This window comes from Typopeltis vanoorti, chromosome 14 (assembly GCF_054136105.1).
Source record: "Typopeltis vanoorti isolate ZY-2024b chromosome 14, IOZ_Tvanoo_1.0, whole genome shotgun sequence".
Taxonomy (NCBI): Eukaryota; Metazoa; Arthropoda; class Arachnida; order Uropygi; family Thelyphonidae; genus Typopeltis; species Typopeltis vanoorti.
Window position 1 is genome coordinate 90780137 of NC_143562.1, and position 20083 is coordinate 90800219.

Genomic DNA, 20083 nt, shown 5'->3' on the forward strand with positions numbered 1-20083 from the left:
AATCTGGTTAAAAGATCAGAATAACATTCCCCGGTTATTGTTTTACCCTTTTCAAGATAATTAATAAACAAAATGCTTTTAGTATCCCAAAACATCGACGCTATGACCTTTCCTGCTGATGGAACCGACTTTGTCTTCTTGAACAACAGGCTTCTGTCCACTGTTTCGACTGCTGTTTGGATTCTGGTGTGTAATGGGGAATCCAAGTCTCACCCATAGTAATAAATCGACGACAAAATCAGTTTTATTCTTGTTAAAACGATCCAAGCACTGTTCAGAGATTTTCATGCGAGTGCGTTTTTGATCTGCTGTGAGCAAGCGCGGCACCCATCTTGCGCAAAGCTTTTTCATTTGCAATTCTTCGTGCAAAATATATCCTACACGTCACGTTCTTTTGAACGTGACGTGTGGAATATATTTTGCATGAAGAAATTTCAGCAATTTCACGCACTTTGATTCGCCGGTCATCCAATACCACATCGTGCACTTGATCAATGACTTGATCTGGTGTTGTTACACTTTCTGGTCGTCCTTCACGTGGATCATCTTCAAGCTGGTATGGCCACGTTTAAACTCGGCAGCCTATTTCTTAATTGTCCAAAACGAAGGAGAAAAGTGCCCATAAACTCTTATGAACATCGAATGAATTTTTTTTGGCGTTAAACCTTCTTTTACAAAGAATTTTATAACCGCACGATACTCAATTGTATCCATTTCAAGGGATACAGACAACAGTTTTGCTTCAGACAGCTGTATAAAACAAACTACTTGATAGAATAACTTGGAATTTCACATGGATGCTTATGATAGATATACCAACTTAGAAAAAAAACCTTGCCAATAGTGTTGCCATCTATGGTCGAGGCCAAGAAATTTTCAGACCACCCTCGTAGTTTCTCTTAATGATACTTCCATACAAGAGAAGTGGAACAACTCTATGACATATTAGTCCCTTGGATAAGAAATGCTAATGACCTATATACAGCCAGCGCGACTTCTGATAGGAAATTATGTGTACCTGTTAGTAATTTACTAACTTAACAATGGCCAACAGAAAAAAGAAATGCGACTATAGCGTATAACAAATATTAAAATTAAATCTATCTTCCTTCTTTGGGACCATTCTACGGAGAAAAGTAATCAATTTAAAAAAAAAAAAAGGCAATTTTTTTTTGTTTAAAATTCGAATCTCTCAAAGTAAGACAAATCACAAATTTAATAAAACTGAACTAAAGAGAAAATACAACGTGGTCTACTTAGCTATAACAACGGATGGCCATAATGGATAGTTTGGTGTTAAAATGAATATTCAATATTTAAATTAGGACACATTAACTCCATCACCAAATTTAATCATTTCCCGACTGTGATAGGAACCACCGTTCATCATTCGCTGTTTTATGTTTTCCAGATAATTTCCATTGCTGTGATTATCAGCAGGTTTTAAGAAACGAAGGATTTATTGGATGCAATTGAAACACGTACTTCTTCGATTACTTTTCTTGACACTTCAAAAGACATTAATGGCTACCAATAACATTTATCACGTCAGCATTTTATCTGCGGGATTACGTCAAAGGGGTTTTAAAAGTAACGGAGTATGCAGTTGTGCTACAATAGATTAAAATGCCTGGAGAAACAATGGGTGGGTTATAATGGGCATGGATTTTTCGCTATTTCGTGAGAATTAAGTTTTGTAGCTGGCAATATTCCAAGTTTCGGGGTTTTAATCACAGAACTTTGAAGACAATCCAATGATCTTCTGCAATTAATGACTTATTTGAATTCAATCAACGATAGAGATTTACAGAAGTCAATCCATACACTTAAGAATTGCAGATGTTTCAGGCAGCTGTTTGAAACATCTTACATTGAGCCAGTTCTGCTTTTTCTCTGAATTTTTGAAGCATTTAATTAATAATTGTATAGACCTCCAACAGAAAGACATCCATCCATCCGCGGATGGATGGATGTCTTTCTGTTGCAAAATACATGAGTTCGATGCTGATCGAAAGTGAGAAACTTCCTCTTGGAATGAAGAAGTTTTTATTTCACCCGAAAGTAATTTAGTCGGTCTCATATATATTTGTTCTTCCTCCCGGGAAGATCAAGTCAACCTAAGAAATATGTCATCAGAATATCGTGTATAATGGATTCGTTTGGATGGCTTGAATGCAGGCCAGCAAATGGGAATAGTCCAATGAATAAGGTAAACTTATTTACGATACAAGAAAGCATAGGTAGAACCTGCATCAGCGGTTACAGTATCGGAAAGCTGATCTAGGCTACATAAGAAAATATTTGAATTAGAGAAGCAATAATCCAAAGCGATCCCACTAGGATTGTCTCCTCACCAGCACATCTTCCAAAATTCTGTTTTATGTACTGTCCGTACAGATCGTTGCAGCTAATTATGGCTTTTGTTCGTTGTTGAAACACGATTATCGTACCTGTACATGCAGATAATGCTGCTACCGCAAATTGGAAGCACTTCAACCACTTTTGTTAAAACAAAGTGAAGTTCCTTGTCACTATCCTGAATCCAACTTGATTTATTAGAGACTGTATTTACAGTCCACAGATGAATGAACTAGGACTGCCTGCTTTTAACTCAATAACTAACTCACTTCGCTGAAAGACATCACTTATATATTTTGTGAGTTCAATGTATCTCATCATCGGCCTATGGAGCAAGACAGGTGCTGAGATTCCGCAGATAGTAGGAGAGGAAAAACAAAGCTAGAGATATAGTGGTAGAGTAGAAAAAATAGGCCTCCTCAGCTGACCTGTTTTAGCTGTTGAACCCCCAGGGGTGCTTCTAAAACGGTCGTTGATTTTTCATTTCGAAAAAGGAAAAATCCTGAAAAGGAAACTGTAGAAAGACTGCGGGAAAAAAGATCTATTGGGATGTTACAGAAGAGAGAGAAAAAAAGATCATGTGGGGAACCAAGAGATGAGAGAAGAGCCCGACCAGAGTGATGCAGCTCACAGGGAGCTGCACCTCCTCGATGTAGGCCTTCGCAGCTCGGGTTTGTTCAGATCAACCCCGTCCTGTGTGGACTAAAACAACTGTCCAGAGGTCTTTAACCTTCTGTAAAAATTGCGTATCACCCAATCTGTCTGTTCCGTGACGTCTGTCTCTGTTATTTTGTGCAGAGTGTTGCAAAGGTGTTCTCTCGTCTTCATTTAGATCCGCATGAAATATTAACTGGTCGGGTACAGTCATGGCAATGTCCTCTATAAGAAGGTTTTTCCATTGAAAACTGATACTTCCTTCCCGAAGGATGAAGTCTGGTTCATCTCTGTTGTACATTATTTTGAATAATTTGTCTGCGGTTTCGATGGGTCCTCCATTTCCTTAATATTGCAAAAGCTTCATAAGTATTAATGCTATATCGGTAGTTTGTTTCTTTTACAGAAGATTCCTCTATTTCGTCCTGTTTTGCTGTGATGTTGTGGTTTCCTCAATCTCTGATTCTGAGATGTTGCCTGGTTTTGATTTTTTCTTGTCCTCTGTTTTATTCTGTAAGCAGTTATAACTCAATATAACTCAACATCGCACTTCCTTATAGTCCTTATAAGGACTGGTTAAAGGGGCGAAGTGAGAATGCTTTTCATCTTCCCCGTTATCTGTAGAGGACAGTGTAGGGATCAGGTGTTATTGAGCTATTAAAGCTCTGATCATGGCAGGAGGGTAACAGCAATAGCCAAGCATCAGAACTTCACTGGCTACAGCATTGCGATCCATTATTCTCCAAGGGTAAAAATAATCACCGCATCTAACGGTCGATTTGTCTCTCTCCACATCGCATTTCGGTAAAAGACATCACTTATAACTATTCTGTAACTAGTTATAAATGGTGTCTTAATTAAAAAATTGTTCATAAAAAATTTAAAAGGTTAAGTTTTATTTTTATTAGTTTAAAATTTTTAATTAATTTAAAGTTATTAAACTTAATCTTTAATTTTTAATAAATTTTTTATAAAAATTAAGATGAGCAGAAGATTTTATTTTTTTTAAAATGTGTTTGTAACAGTGCAGTCTAGAACATGCGAAGTCTTCAATTTAAAAGATCTCTATTTAATGCCACATTCGTCATCGAAAAAACGCTGTTCTTAGCAACTAAAGTAATTAACCTTCTCTATCGTCGATATACAAAACTCATAGGGAATTAAAAAAAAATATATTATTGATGATGTACTCAAGAATAACTGAAATATCGAGCCTTAAATAACAAAATAAACAGAAACAAAGTAAATGACGGAAAGGTTTATTATGGAGTCTAAACTTCTGAAAAACAAATTTTTTATTAATGAGTTTCAAACAGATTAAAGTATTAGATCAAATGAATTTTACAAAATAAAGGAAAGAAAATTATGTGCGTTTGATGTAATTTATATGAATATTAATCATTTGAAGTGCATCAACGTCCCCTACAGCAATAAAAAAATTCCGAAGTGTAATTTGATTATGCTTATTTCGCGCTTAAACTCATTAAATTGCCTTCAAAGTCATCGTTCTTGTACAAACTCAGTTTTATTTTTAATTCTAACGATGCATCGAGCTACACAATATAGGGAGACATCGCTACTTCTTTTTTTTTTCCATCTTCAAACGAATCCTCTTTAACTAGAGAATGCGAAGGCAAGATTGTTAATAAATGCCACGCAAAACTACTGAGAATTTACATTTGGTGATATCCTACACTTGTAAGGATTACTCTCGAAGACGGCTTATAATTGTTAAACAATTTTTCATTTGAATTAAACTCGATTACCGAAAAGGCTAATGGAATCCAATTTTGACTGGAAACAAAGCATTTCTCTTAAATGGCCATCGCATAATTTATTTCAGACATGTCAGGGTTCATTGAATTTAGCGATCAACCGTAATTACTTAGATATCTAATCAAGAGAAATGATAATACGTTACATCTCATCCATTATAAACATCACTTATATGGTAGACTTACATTAGTGGTAGTTTATCACATTAAATCTATTGTTCTAGGTTGAGCGAGGCACCCGATTTTGTTTTCCTAATTTAAAATCGCCGATATTCTTCCTGCATACATACTGATCTCATCATCCATTCTTCTGTTCTTCAAACTGTAAATTCATTTAAGAGCTACAGCTTTGTATACTAAAATCTTAGATTGTCAATCAAGTCCTCTTTGGGATCTAAATAATAAACATTCACCGCATGATAAGGGAAGTGTTTTATTCTAAATGATCTCAAACTGACTTTGGATATTAGTTACACGAACATTAAAAGAGCTACGCAAACAAACCAAGCATGGCCATAAATTCGAGATGTATACACTTACGAGCCAGAACATCAGGACTTCATACCTCGAAGCATATTGGGCCTCTTATGGCGAGAATAGTTATACCCGTTATTGCATTGACTCTAGACCACAGAAGGTATCCTGAGGTGGCTAACTAGACAGAATAACCTCTTGGAGGTCATTGAACATCGACAACGAAGCACTGTTGTCGACCGGCGGTTACCGAGTTCCACACGATCCCAGCCATGTTCGATTCTTCGATATGCTTTTTGAACTATGCTTGCACAATGTGGGTCTTATGATACGGGGCATTGTCTTGCTGAAGGAGTTCAGATCCATCAGGCCACATTGTCACCATGTATGACAATAGGTGGTCCGAAACAGTCCCCATGTAAGAATTAGCGATCAAGGTTCCTTAGGAGTGAAAGGACTCGATGATGTCTATAGCAATCCGAACACGAGAATACCGCCATCACTGGTCTCTTTGGCTCATGAGTGAATAGATTTAATCGCTGGTGTGAGGCCAACGTCCCTCTTCTGAGGTTATGCATATAAAAAAGCCTATCTACAGTACTAGTTTTACTATTTTTCGTGGGTGGGAGCCATATAAAAAGCTGGGGGTGACGGAAAATAGGGATAACTTTTTTTTTTTTTTACAATTCATTGTTTTGTCTCGAATAAATGACACAGATGTTCATTCTACGACACTACAAAGTACAAGGGACTACTAAGGGGTGCTGATAAATTATATTATAGAAAGAAAAATTATGCCTAAAACACAGAAAAATGTAAAAAAAAAATAATAAAAATTTGAATATGAAGTTAAAAAAACATCGATATCATAAAAATAAAACAGTTCGCTTAAAAGAACCAAATGAAAAAAATAATATAAGCACTGAGCATCAGGAATAGTTTCTTTTTTTTTTTTTTTTTAATCAGTGTGTGTATTACTGTTATACAAGTTTTTTTTGTTTTTTTTAATCTGATAAGTCGAACCTGAACTGAGTCTGCTGATAAAAATTTAGCTCTTTATTGGTGCTTGAGACATTCATTTATATCCCTGTATTATTTTTTTAACTTCGCGTTTTTATTGAGAAGTACTTTATTGATTGATTTTTATACGCTTCGTTTCAAACTCCACAGGATATTTTGTATCGGTCGGAAAAACTTCAAACTCGGAAAGTGACCTTTGCTCCACCTCTTGATGTAGCTTTTAATATTTATCCGTCGAGTGGTTTAGGGAATCTTTCCTTTTTTGTATAGTATACGAGAAATGATATAGGAAATTTCGTGACTTGGAAAACACGAATTCGAGAATAAGTCATACCCACCATCTGATGTGTTTTTAAGAAAAAATAAATTATTGAAACCGATTTGCAGTCAAGGGCTTTTCTTGGAAGTCAAATATCTGTCGTATACATATCACTAATGTGTGATGTAGTGTGGAAGAAATGCCCTGTAGAATTTTTACTCCAAAAAATAATTATTAGGTACCTCTGTGGTCTTCGACATTTGACCGGAACGATCATTATTTTTGTTCGGGGAGACAGAGGGACTCGTAAACATTTCTTTCCACTTTTCAAGCAATTCGAATATTTCATCTCCTAAACATTCATCTAAGCTGAGAAGTAATATTCCTGATCATGTGCGTGCAGTGGACTTCGCAACAAGTGGTCTGAATGAAGAGCGAGTTGTAAGCAGGGTAGGAGATAGAAAATCCAGATCTGTGCTACTGCTGAAAGTTCGTTGCTATGAATTATGGACTACAATATTGGAAACGCGTTCCAGGAGGAGTCAAAAATTGAGAACTTGGATTATGAAATCTGTAAGAACTAGTTAAGTAACTGCTCAGGATGAACCAGAGGAAGATTACTTGTGGCTCAGGACCCACAATATGTGAATCAGCAAGAGTAGATTTCAGTGATATTTCAATAAAACATCCGTCTCCTCTCCCGAACGAAATGAGAATTTAAATGTTAAGCATCCTTATATGGATTTTCGTAGTTTTCTTTGGTGTGCAGATTTTAAAATGCACGTGACTGCTTAGTAATAGCATTTCGGTCCTATTGCTAAGTAGGTTAAAACTGCACCAAATCACTCAAGTGTTCATAATAGGGAAATATTTTATTCTATTGCTCATTTATCTAATGCAAAATCTAGTGGAAAATGACATCTATATATGGCAGTTATAGGAATAAATTATTAATTATAATACAACACATGCAAATACCATCTGCTTGTCGTTCACCCGTACAGATAAACGTTATTTCGAACTGCCACCATTTTCAGAGTCTCAATTTTCTTACACGTGCTAGAAATGATCACAGCCATATTCGTTTCAATGCGACTGCCCATAACATACTCAGTACTAGATGGCATTCGGTGATTAGTCCCACGTGGAAAACTCAGCAGACAAGCCTTTACTTGGAAAGACTTTGGCTGGACAACCCAAGGACAAACTTCTTCAAGGTCTTTATATCACAAACAAAATTAATTACACAATCTCGAATTGTATCGTACAACATAGTTTATGAGATACGTAAAATAATGCACAAGCAATTATTAAAATTTGTTTTCAAACCTGTGTTTGTTTTCTTTTGCGCTGTTCAATAGATGCTTCATTCTATCGATGTACTCACTGATTTAATTAGTATTTAATAATTTTTATTTTCCTCGAAAAAGAGACGAAAATAATAAAACAAAAACTATCCGTAGAATTGTTATGACATTTGTGCCACCTTTTACATAAAAAAAAAAGTGTCTACATCAAAGGAACCGCAGACGAAGAAATTAAAATTAATATATTTAAATTAAGAAAAACTAATTATTTATTTACATTAATTAGAATAAAATTTGGCTCCCTTCTACAAGAAAAAAAAAGCCCTTGCAACTTATAAGAATGACATTTACCTTGTTTCAATCTGCATCTGTTGCTATTAGCAGAGGACTCCACGCAGTGACGCACTCAAGATTTAATCTCTTGAGGGGGAAAGGGGGGGGGGGAGTTGAGGAGACGATTTGAGAACACACACTACGCATTCATACGACCTACACCCTCTGTAAAAAACCGAACTTTTCGAAAATAGAAGAAACTAGTGGAACCACCTGTTGTCTTTTTTTTTTTTTTTTTTTTTTTTTTTTTGTGAAAAGCGACAACCTTCATTAGTATTCTTTCAACTGTTTATGACATTTGTTTCATTTAGTGCCAAGAGTGACAGTATATTTTGACGAACGGTCGGTTGTCACGATATTCATGCCGTACGCGACGAATTCTCGCTATCAATCACTTCAAAACTTCGAGATAAAACTCACCACTGACCGTTTGGCCAGGCGGAACGAATTTTTTGTGGAAAAAATGCCCTTGAAATCGTAGAAACAAATCAGCATTGTCTTTACTTTTGACTTCTCCAAGTGACTTTTTTTCGGATGCCCCTCTTCTGGTGGTCTCCACTCAGCACTCTTGCGCTTTGCTTCGGACTCATACTTCAAGGAAGTCCTTACGAGCGGTTTTAATGAGGTCCTTGCAGTGTTCAATTCGATACATTTTTTGGTCGTTGGTTAACTTGTGGAGAACAAATCGCGAATTCAATTTACGAAGGCCCAAACTCTTGGTCAAAATGTTGTGCACAGTTGATTTTGGAATCCTCAATTCATCTTCAATCAATCTCGCAGACGAGTTCGGGTTTTCTTTGATGAAATCACGCACTTTTTGGATGTCAACTTCGCTCAGTCCAGTTTTTGGACCGCCCAACTTTTCGTCGTCCTCAAGCGTCTCACGACCACTTTGAAATCGCTTAAATCATTCGTAAACTTGAGTACGGGATAAGCATTCATCACCGTATGCCTTTTGAAGCATTTGATGCGTTTCGGTAAAACTTTCACCAAGTTTAACACAAAAGCCAATCGCAGCTCTCTATTTGAAACTCATTTTCCGACCGTCAGTCAAAACACACTGTCACTCTTGGCACTAAAACTCGGCTTCTAATGAAACAAATGTCAAACAGTTGACACAACACTAATGAAGGTTGCCGCCTTCGACAACAAAAAGATACAACAGGTGGCGCCACTAGTTTCTTCTATTTCGACAGTGAGTGTATGACCGAGCATCTGCAGTGATCGCCAATACAATGAAACCCGCGATCTCCTCTGGCCCAGCTCGGGCAAACGAAGTAGCGCTCGGTCCGCCCGAGCACTACCTCCTTCGCCTTGCGTCCACAGCGGCCGTGATTCTCGAGAGCTATAGGGTATTCCCACCTTATATGACCGCTAATTCCTAAGTAGTATAGAAATAGAAAACACGACACAACATAAATGAAAAAATGAATTTTAATTAGGAAAAGATTTTTGGAAAATTTTGTGTTTTTTCCCCTTTTCTTTAGGGGAGCCAGGGACCTTGGCTTCCTCCTGGGTGAGCCACTGATTCCACGTATTAGTATCAAGTGCACGAAATATTGTCTACTGTCAAATGGTTGCACAATAAATCATCATCAACAACACTCCTCCATTGTAATTTAACTATGTGCTATTTATTCTAAGTCATCAGTTCCTATATGAGAAAGCTAATTAAACATTTCGACTAAAACGAACCGATATTCACATCATGAATTACATACTCTGATCTTAATCATCCCGTGTTGCTCAACGAACAATAGAACAAAGGCTTAACATTGCATTAGCGAAAATGTCTTCCTAATATTAATGTCACTTCCAGAGATCTAATTTCAAAATTATCTTCAAATGCGATGGCATCTTATTTCCTCAAGATCTCGATGCTGTGGGCAATCCTCACTCTTCATAACATCAGTTAACCGAAGTCAACTAATCATAGTTTGTAAATCAATGGAACGAGTTCTGGTGGGTATTTCCAAGTTTTCGAAATTGAGGCGGGGAGGGTATTAGTAGTATTAAGTATTAGTACTTAAATTAGGTTTCACTGGCCTGACTTCTGTTCGAACTGTTGGTTCTCATCAGAGGCCACGAAGAAACTTAGAAATAATGTTTTAGCTAATTATGATTATCTTACCGGCGAAATAATTATAAAATTCGTTTTTAATTGTTAATTTGGATTTTTATTACTGATAAAAAGGTAACTCTGAAGTTTTATTCTACGTATCAGTCAACTGCTGGATTGCAAGGAGGAATTTTAGCGCTTGAGGCATTGTTGAAACTATATCTAAACAACATACAAGTAATTATGCACATTGTTGTCACGGTAGCCTTTAAATGAGTAACAAATTTCATTGTTATACGATGTCATCATTACATATATGAAATCTAACGTCTACAAGAATAGTTGTGTATTTGTTACCATTGGCAACACAGAAAATAAACAAATACACTCGTGAATAGAAAACAGTGCTATTGCTATCCTAATGCTGGAGTATCAAGCGAATCGCTTGATACTTTTCTTTTGTACCTGTTGACAACTAAAAAACTAACCAGCTTTAAACCACAGCTTGCTATTCAATTCAATGAACAAAAATCAAAATTTGGCATCTAAAATTTCAAATTTAAAATCCAAATGGATAAGAGAAAAATAGCGAAAATGATTGGATGTCCACTGCTCAATTAAAACGTGAGAAGGGGCACTCCATGAGGTCGGACAGATAAAAGACAATCCAATATTTTCAAGGAGCTTCAAGCTTCAAACTACAGAATTAAATTTAAAAAATGATAAAAAAATGTTTATTTGTACTAAAAAACTGCTTGTTGAAGTCGGTGGTTGTAACCACCGACTTCAAATGCTTAAAACTATATTCGTTCCTTTCATTCCCGCTGGGAGGCAGCACAAGCCAAAGACATTAAACGCAGGTATATAAAGCTGATTACTGCTGCTTTGGTATTTGAAATCGGAAATTTGTAATAATTAGATGCTCAGATAAACCTTCAGATGACGTCTTAATTAAAGAAGGATTAACATACTGTGAACGAGGATAGTCATTCTAAAAAAATGAATGGAATGGAGTTTTTAACTTTAATGTTAAGATGGCATAACTTCAGATATGAAGTAGAAATCCAGTGCCATTAGTAAGAACAGATTTCTAAGAATGGGTGAACAGCACTGTTGCCTCTAAAAACAGGAATTAAATAATATTGCAAATCTACTTCAAAAATCATTCATGATGCGAGTTTCTTTGTTTATGATTAAGAAAAGATCATTTCATCATCGAAGTGTATGTTATTTACAGATGAGATGTTCTATGGGGTAGGAAATCCTGTTATCCCCTTCCGAGACTGATTAACTCAGTTCTTAGCATGAATCCTAAAAATACGTTTTCCCCCATTATTATATAATTCTATTAATGGCGTGTTATACTCGACCAGCATTAATCAGCACCGATTTAATTCTGTCAGATCCTTTATATCCCTGTAATAACTTTCAATATCTTTTATGCAAGATTACTTTAAAGCAACTAATGCCATCTGGATTTGCGTATTCCCAAAAGCTAAGCCTATTGCGATTTCCTACGAGATAAATCGATTGTAGGAGATTGTAACCGAGTTTGACAGTCATGCTCTAAATATCACTGCATCCGTTTGTAGTGTGTGTGTGCGTGAGAGAGAGACGTAGCGTGCTAAGCAACACGTTCAAAGACGGCCGCCAAGTTTAATCCCAACCATTCACAATAGGAATTGCAAATGAAGCAGAATAAAGATGATCTCGCTTGAGTGCAACGTAACCTTTAGACCTACAAGGACCACTTCCATCAGTTCAATACTGTTAACTTACAAAACACTATTGGATAGCAATACACAAACCAGCCGAATAGAATTCTAAATCAGTGTACCGAAACCAGCATGTTTTTTTGGAGAAATAAAACACAAATCCCTCGGAAAAAAACAGGTGTTTACATGTTGATTGGATCAAAACCTCAAGGAACATAGTTCAGGTTTAACTGAAATAAAATTTAAAAAATTGTTTTTCTATAGAATTGTTTTATTTTTACTAAACAATTAAATATTAACTATAATGATATAGGAAATAATAGAATAATATAATGGAAATAGAGTTTTTATAATTTCTATTAATCTCAAAAATAGAACACCATTTTATTTATTTAATGCTTTTGTTATGAGTATTCTGAAACGTAATCCAATGTATAAGATATAATATAAGATAGGATGAGAAAAATGGAATTACTACACGGATTTACCGAGCTTTCCTTGCTTGTCCAAGAAAAGTATTTCGCTTTCCATTAAGGCAAACCTTTACAAAAGAAAGAAGAAAAAAGAAGTTTGTTTAAACTAACACAACCCGAGTTTGTCACTAACGTAAAGAACGAAACGGAGAAATGTAAGAATTACAGTTTTCTTAGAAACAAATTGTTTCAGAAATACGGCCATTGTAAGCAGGCAGTTTCGTTCGCCCGAGTTAAATACAACCACGTGTTCTATGAGAAGTCACGGTCTCCTGCTTTCTGAGCGCTCATTAAAGCAGCAGAGGCTTCTCTAAATAGAGAAGGAGTTGGAGGGAAGTAGAAATCAAAGAAAATGGTCGTTCTAGCGAAAAGGAGACATTATGTAAGTGAATGCCTCCTTTAGAGCGGACACCAAGACACTCGGAATGAAGTAGGAATGGTGTTTCCAAATTGAACTAAAACAGAGTCGATAAATTTTACGCTTGGTCTACCGTTATATACATTTTCGCTCGAAATAATGCCTTAGGAGTTCGTTAAATGGTAAATATATCACATAAATCAACAGATGGAGCAGCAGTCTCCCTTTATCTACGGTGAATGAAACACACACATCACTGGATCTGAAACGGAAGGAGAACCATCGAGGAAATTCTTATTCCATAACTAACGGTTATATAATCTGCTAACGGCGAAAGTTAATCTTTTATTACAAGACGAGGGCCGATTTTTCAATATTAAAATGAAGACGTTATGCTCCGAGCGTGTCATTAAATTCACTTTCTCTTTAGTTGCATCTAATCACGTATCTTGAGGTTGTTTATGGAAACTGAAGTTGCGTTTGAAGTTCAATGTGAGGAATATTATTGTTTGTTTCCGTTATTAATCATGAGAAATTTCTGTCGACAGTTTTTCGTAAAAGGTGTTGACATTTTGATTAAACTGCAGTGGGGATCTAAGAGAATTACATCTGTAGTTTAACCCTCCTAAAATGCGAGAATTTTTGAGGAAAAAGTTGATCTTCGATTTCGATACAAAAATAACTTCATAATGCAACTTAAAATGTCGTTATTAAAAGTCAAAATTAGCAAGTATATCGATGCCTAATATTAGTTACTGTCATTACTTATTAGATGTTTAATGTTGATTGAAATGTACGATGTTTGGGCCTCTAAGGCACGCTTGAGTATCTAACCAGTGGTTCTTAATCTTTTCGAAGTCACGGAACACTTTTGATTATAAGAAAAATTTGGGGAACAGCAAAAGCATTAGGGTCTAACAATAAAAATATGCACGGACTTGCTTTTTATATAAAAATGGAACTATTTTAATGCGATACTCGAGCTTGTCGGTTTTTGCAGATTTCAGCAATGAGGTCTAATATGTGATATAGCTACGTTCATCTCTTTGTCTATATTAGTAAGTCTTTCACGCTTTTTAGATTTTATATTGATTAATATCGTGAAACCAAGCTCACAAATATGATGTTGAAAACTGTAACAAAATTTTCAGTGCCCTTGTGGAGAGAGCTGGGTATTCGGCTTGGACAAAATTCCTCAAGAGTTATTTCAGAGAATTTAATTTTTTGAGTACGATCCGTTGACTAATTAATTAATTGTTCTTCTTGTAACGAAAATTCACAACTCGATGTATGAACTGTGCCAAATGGATTTCGTATCCAGTCATAATTGTGCGATTTAAGGAAGGAAAGTAACTTGAAATCTTTTTGTCCAATATTGTTAATTGTTCTGTTATAACGGAGATAATTCCCTCAACATTTTCATTATGGAGCGAAGGAAACATATCTACTGTATTTTTTCTGATATGCGGTTTTTCCAAAGAGATACTTTTTTCCGAAAAGTTGACAATTTGTCAGTGGATGTTAAAATATTTTCATTTTTCCCTTGGATACTTATATTAACGCTATTTAAGTAATTAAAAATATCGGCTAAACATGCCATTTTAGCACACCAAACATCATTTTGAAGACATTTTACAAAAGCATCTTCATTTTGAAAAAAGGCCAATAACTCATTCTTAAGTAGTGTAAAATTCGGAATAGCACTTTTACCCCTGGATAGCCATCTTATTTCAGCGTGCAAAAGCAAAGATTCGTACTTGACTTCCATAGATATGAAAAGTTTTTTTTTAAAAAAGGCATGCTTTTAAAGGTTTTAAAGGTTTATTGACTTGATGTAATTTATCATATTTACAACTTGGTCTAGTACAGGATTTAATATTGAAAGATGTCATGTGACATCTTTCACCAGTGGAACACTTGTAACAAGTTCGCGGAACACTGGTTCAGAACCACTGATCTAACCCTTCGCTCACCATCCTGTCCACGAAATATTGCAAATATTTTAATGGAATCGATGCATATAAAAATAAAGCATTTTAGTGCGGTTATTACGAAATCTTTTACAGTTGATTATTTGGAAAGAAATAAGAAAACCTATATAAAATATTATTTTAGTTTATAAATAAATCTAAAAATTTTATTAATAAATCAAAGTTTTTAATTTTTCTATAAATTAATTCTGTTACTTTAATACACCTATTATTATTATGAATGTTAAATGTATTTGAATTTCAGATTTTGATGTCATATTTTTATAGTTTGAAGATTATGATTATCTGTAATACCATTGGAGGGTAATGGATAGCAATGCTGTAGCCAATAAAGTTGTAACTAAAGCTCGGCTATTGCTGTTACCCTCCTGCAATGATCAGAGCTTAAATAGTTCAATAACACATTATATCCCTACACTGTCCTCTACAGATAACGGGGAAGAGGAAAAGCATTCTTGCTTCGCCCCTTTAAGCCAGTCCTTATAAGGATATAAGGTCATATTTTTCTGGGAGTGATAACCCGTTTGTTTTATTTTGGAATTGAGTGGTGAATTGTATTACGACGATTATGAATTGTGAGTGAATTTGATCAGTATTCGACTATTTCAATTTTTTGGGGTTTGTGTGGCGCACAGAATGATTAAGGTAGTGTTGTTATCTGATGTGTAGTTCTGGTTACTCGAGCTAAGTACTTGACTTCAGAAAACTGTAGTTGCAACGAAACCGATTTACTAAGCTTATTTTTTGCTTCCGTTATACACCGTCGTTAGAATCGCCATTGTTGGTTTATATATATTAGAAATAACAGATTATTAACTATTGTAGTGCCATCATCACCGTGAACGAGGAGGAAGATGATGCGTATGTTGAGTCGCTCAACAAAGGGGGGGGGCGTTCAGCATTCTCGAAAAGATTGTAAGAAAAGTCGAACGCGAGTGGCCCGACATCCTTAATTTCTACTCCTTGCCAGGAGAAGTTGAGGAGGGTGAAGACACTGCCCAGATGGAGGAGAAGCTGGAGTTGGTGATTTCCACTCCCCAAGACTTTGAAGAGGTCCGTGCCCGCAAGAAGCGCAAAACCACCGACGCAGAACCTCCCATGGATTCCGGTATGGAAGGTGACACTCTCAGTTCCGACTCCTAGGCCTCCCCCAAAGAGAAGGTGCCACCGATCGTCCTCCGGGAAAAGAAAAAATGGACACCCTTAAGGTCCACCATGACAAACCTACAAATGCAATATATCTCAGCTAAAAACATGGATGATGGCATCAAAATCCAGCCTGTTACCATAATGCCTATAGAAAACTGACCAAAGAGTTAGGTTCAAGTAATACTCAATACCACACTTTCTCTCTCGGCTCAGAGAGGAATCTGAAGGTGGTCCTACGAGGTGTTACAGAGGATGTAACTACAGATGAAATAGAGGCCGACCTCTGCCACCTATTAAGGTCAGTAGGATGACTAGAGCGTACAAAACTCCTATGCCTCTGGTTTTAGTGGAGATCCATAAAACTTATAAAAATATTTATGACTTAAGATCAGTCTGTGGACTCCGGATCACCCCAGAATCTCTGAGGAAGAAAGTTTCAACTGGACAGTGCCACAGGTGTCAAAGATTTGCCCATAACAGAGTATAAATGCCTGAAATGTGCCAAGAGTCACCCCACTAACACCTGCACAAAGCCAAAAACTACCCTGGCTAGTTGTGCAAACTGTGGTGGTCCTCACCCAGCAAACTTTAAAGGATGTGTTCAATACCCGAATAACAGGCGGTCCGAAACAAATAGATAATCACCTGCCTCTATCAGCTCACGAACACCTACTCCTCTGACACCACAGTCCCACAGTGTTCAACGATATGTGACAGAAGTCCCATCGCCGCAGTTTGAGGAACACAATGAGACTGTGGTGTCAGAGGTGTAGGTGTTCGTGAGCTGATAGAGGCAGGTGATTATCTATTTGTTTCGGACCGCCTGTTATTCGGGTATTGAACACATCCTTTAAAGTTTGCTGGGTGAGAACCACCACAGTTTGCACAACTAGCCAGGGTAGTTTTTGGCTTTGTGCAGGTGTTAGTGGGGTGACTCTTGGCACATTTCAGGCATTTATACTCTGTCCTTGCAGAGTCTCTGAGCATGGGGAAATCTTTGACACCTGTGGCACTGTCCAGTTGAAGCTTTCTTCCTTAGACTCTGTGGTGATTCGGAGTACATAGACTGATCTTAGATTCTCTTAGACTGATCTAAGAGAACAAACTACCAACGGCAGGCAAGAACCTATGCTGACGTGGCCCGTTCCAAATGGAGGAGAAGGAAGGAAGGAACAGAATCAATCAGCAGTGCAGTCAAACCTGACAACTGTCATTACAGTCTCGCTGGCAAATATGCTACAGGATTTCATCAGGTCCAGTCCTTCACCAGCTGCTAAAACAGATTCCTATATGAAACTCGATCAATCCTTTCAGCACGTATTGATGAACAGGAATAAACTGCAGACTCTTTACAGATTTTGATGTGGAATGCCTATGCTTCAAACACAAGATTATGGATCTCCAAGAGTTCACTCAGAGACTTCAACCAGACGTTGTTTTGATAAGTGAAACGCATCTGAGGCCATCGGACAGCCCCAAAATTAGGGGATATCACCTCTACAGAACTGACAGGCTAAATTACAGAGGTGGTGGCAATTCAATCTTCATTAAAAACTATATCCAACACCATACAGTGAACAATCCCTCAACCACTAACCTCGAGGTTACTGGTGTGGAGGTTCTTACTAGACCAGCTTGCAGACTGAAAATTTATGCAGCATACAACCCACCGTAAAAAACACTACTGCACACGGATATGGATGCCATCCTAGATGCTAGAGAGGCCATTATTATTGATGGGGACTTCAACTCTAAACACCCGGCATGGAATTGTAGAACCACAAACAACAACGGACGCATCCTCGCTAACTACACGGGATTCAATTGCGCTGTCGTCGCGCCCTACTGAACCTACTGATCACGGCCCGAATGGCACTGCTGACATCTTGGATATAGCCATCCTGCAATATGTTAATTTTCAATATAATTTAAGAACATTAAACGAGCTGTCATCAGATCATGATACAGTGCTATTACAGCTGGGAACGCAACACAACCTGTCTCCCTCTCACACTCATTCACATCCTGGGAAAAATTAGCAATAGCACTCTCAGAGTTCATTAACCCTGTTCATCCAATAAGGTCAAAGCAGGAAATTGAAACAGCAATCAAAAATTTTACTCAGCAAATTAATACAGCCATAACGGCAGTTATGGCTCCATTAATTTGCTCTTACACAACTCGCTCCACAACAAATCGGTAACCGGAGGATATTATGAACCTGATCAGAGATAAAAATAAAGCTAGAAAAAGTTTTCACAATATTCGCGCGCCTCAAGACAAAAGAATTCTTAACAGATTAAATGGAGCTGTGAGGGACGCTCTCAGAGCCCACAGGGATCGGCTATGGGAGAATAAGTTGGCTTCCTTCTCACCTGCGGATCAGTCTATTTGGGGACTCTTGAGGAATCTCAGAAACAAAAACTCTTCCATCCGCAAAAAATTTAGAAGGGCAGTGTCAACCTGTTTATGAAAACTTAAATTTCATCCACTTGTATAAAACTCATCGTCATGTGAGACATGTACTAAAACTTCCTGATGTCTGTACTAATCAAATCGTCCCTGCTTCACTAGCAGACATCTACGAGATAATTAAGAATGTTAACAATAAAAAAAGCTCCTGGTCCAGATGACATCACCAATAAAATTATTAAACTACTACCCCGCAGAGCGATTGTGCATCTTATCAACATAATCAACGCGATCATTAGAATCCAATATATTTCCCTTCCCCGTGGAAAATTGCTTATATAACCCCCATTCATACACCAGGCAAAGAACCACATTACCTCAAAATTATTGTCCCATTAGCCTGATTTCAAACCTGGGAAAGATTGACGACAGGATCATCTCATTAGACTCCAATCCATAGTAAATAAGCTGAATATCCTCCCAAATGAAATATCCTCCCAATTTGGATTCCGTCAACATCACAGCACCACCAACAGATCCATAGACTCACTGAATATATTACCACAGGCTACAAGTGACATCAACTTACTGGAGCTGTCTTTCTGGATATGGCCAATGCTTTCAATAAGGTGTGGCATTATGGTCTGCTCCACAAGCTCATCGCCTTTCACATCCCGCTACAGATGGTACAGTTGATCCAATCATACCTCAGTAACAGATTCATGCAGGTCAAGATAAACGGAACTATCTACCAAGCGCCCCATTCTGGCTGGTGTTCCGCAAGGATCATTACTGGACCCAATTCTGTTCTCGATATTTATGGCAGTTATTCCACGCAATCCAATGTCATCTATCTTGGCCCTATACGCTGATGACACAGCGATACTAACCAGATCTCTTCGCCCACACCTAATCACCAAAAAACTCCAAGAAAACCTACAAATATTAGAAAAATGGTTCTCCAATTGGAGATTACGAGTAAACCCCTTGAAGAGCATAGCCGTGCTCTTCTCCAGAAGAACAGTATCTCCTACAGGGAACATCTTCCTGTTTAACACCAAAATTACTTGGAAAACAGATACCTTAGTATGCTGCGGGACAAAAGACTAACCTTCAACCACCACATCAAGGACTCGTGTGCAACGGTATCAAAAGCCATCCCCCAACTCTATCCCCTCATAAACAGAAACAGTAAATTATACACCAGAATCAAACTGATGATTCGTCCTATAATCACATTTGCTTCGCCAGCAAGTGCATTCGTATGATTCTGAACTTCCCATGGTTTGTCAGAGATATTCTACTTCACCGGGACATCGACAACCCTTATATCTACTCTTTCCTTCAGTCTCTTGCAGCAAAGTATTTCCTAGAAAAGTCTACACATCCCAATCCACGGGTGCAACAAGCTGCTGACTATGATGAAACGGATCTCTACAAACACAAAAGACCTAAAGCCATCCTGATTTCAAGTAATAATTTATAATCCCCTTGCCCTCTCAGGGCGAGCATATTGCCCATAAACGTTTTTCTTCACTGTATCCGTTCAGACAGCGGGGAATATGAAAAGCATTTTGCTTCACCCTTGGAGTTAGTAAAGATGAAGTCATATTTTTGGAAGTTGCATAATTGATGGCATCCTACCTGCACTACTTCAGAGGAAGTGATAATAAATTGATGCATCGAGTGCAAAAATCACTTTTCTGTTCGATGTAAAAGGATCATCTGGATTGTCGAGTTGTACTA

General features: G+C 37.2%; 1 protein-coding gene across 1 annotated transcript in view; it reads right to left on the reverse strand.

The window, feature by feature from the left end:
* Window positions 1–20083, reverse strand: part of LOC150099752 (zwei Ig domain protein zig-8-like) — a 208745-nt gene that overhangs the window by 151364 nt on the left and 37298 nt on the right. The window lies entirely within an intron of this gene.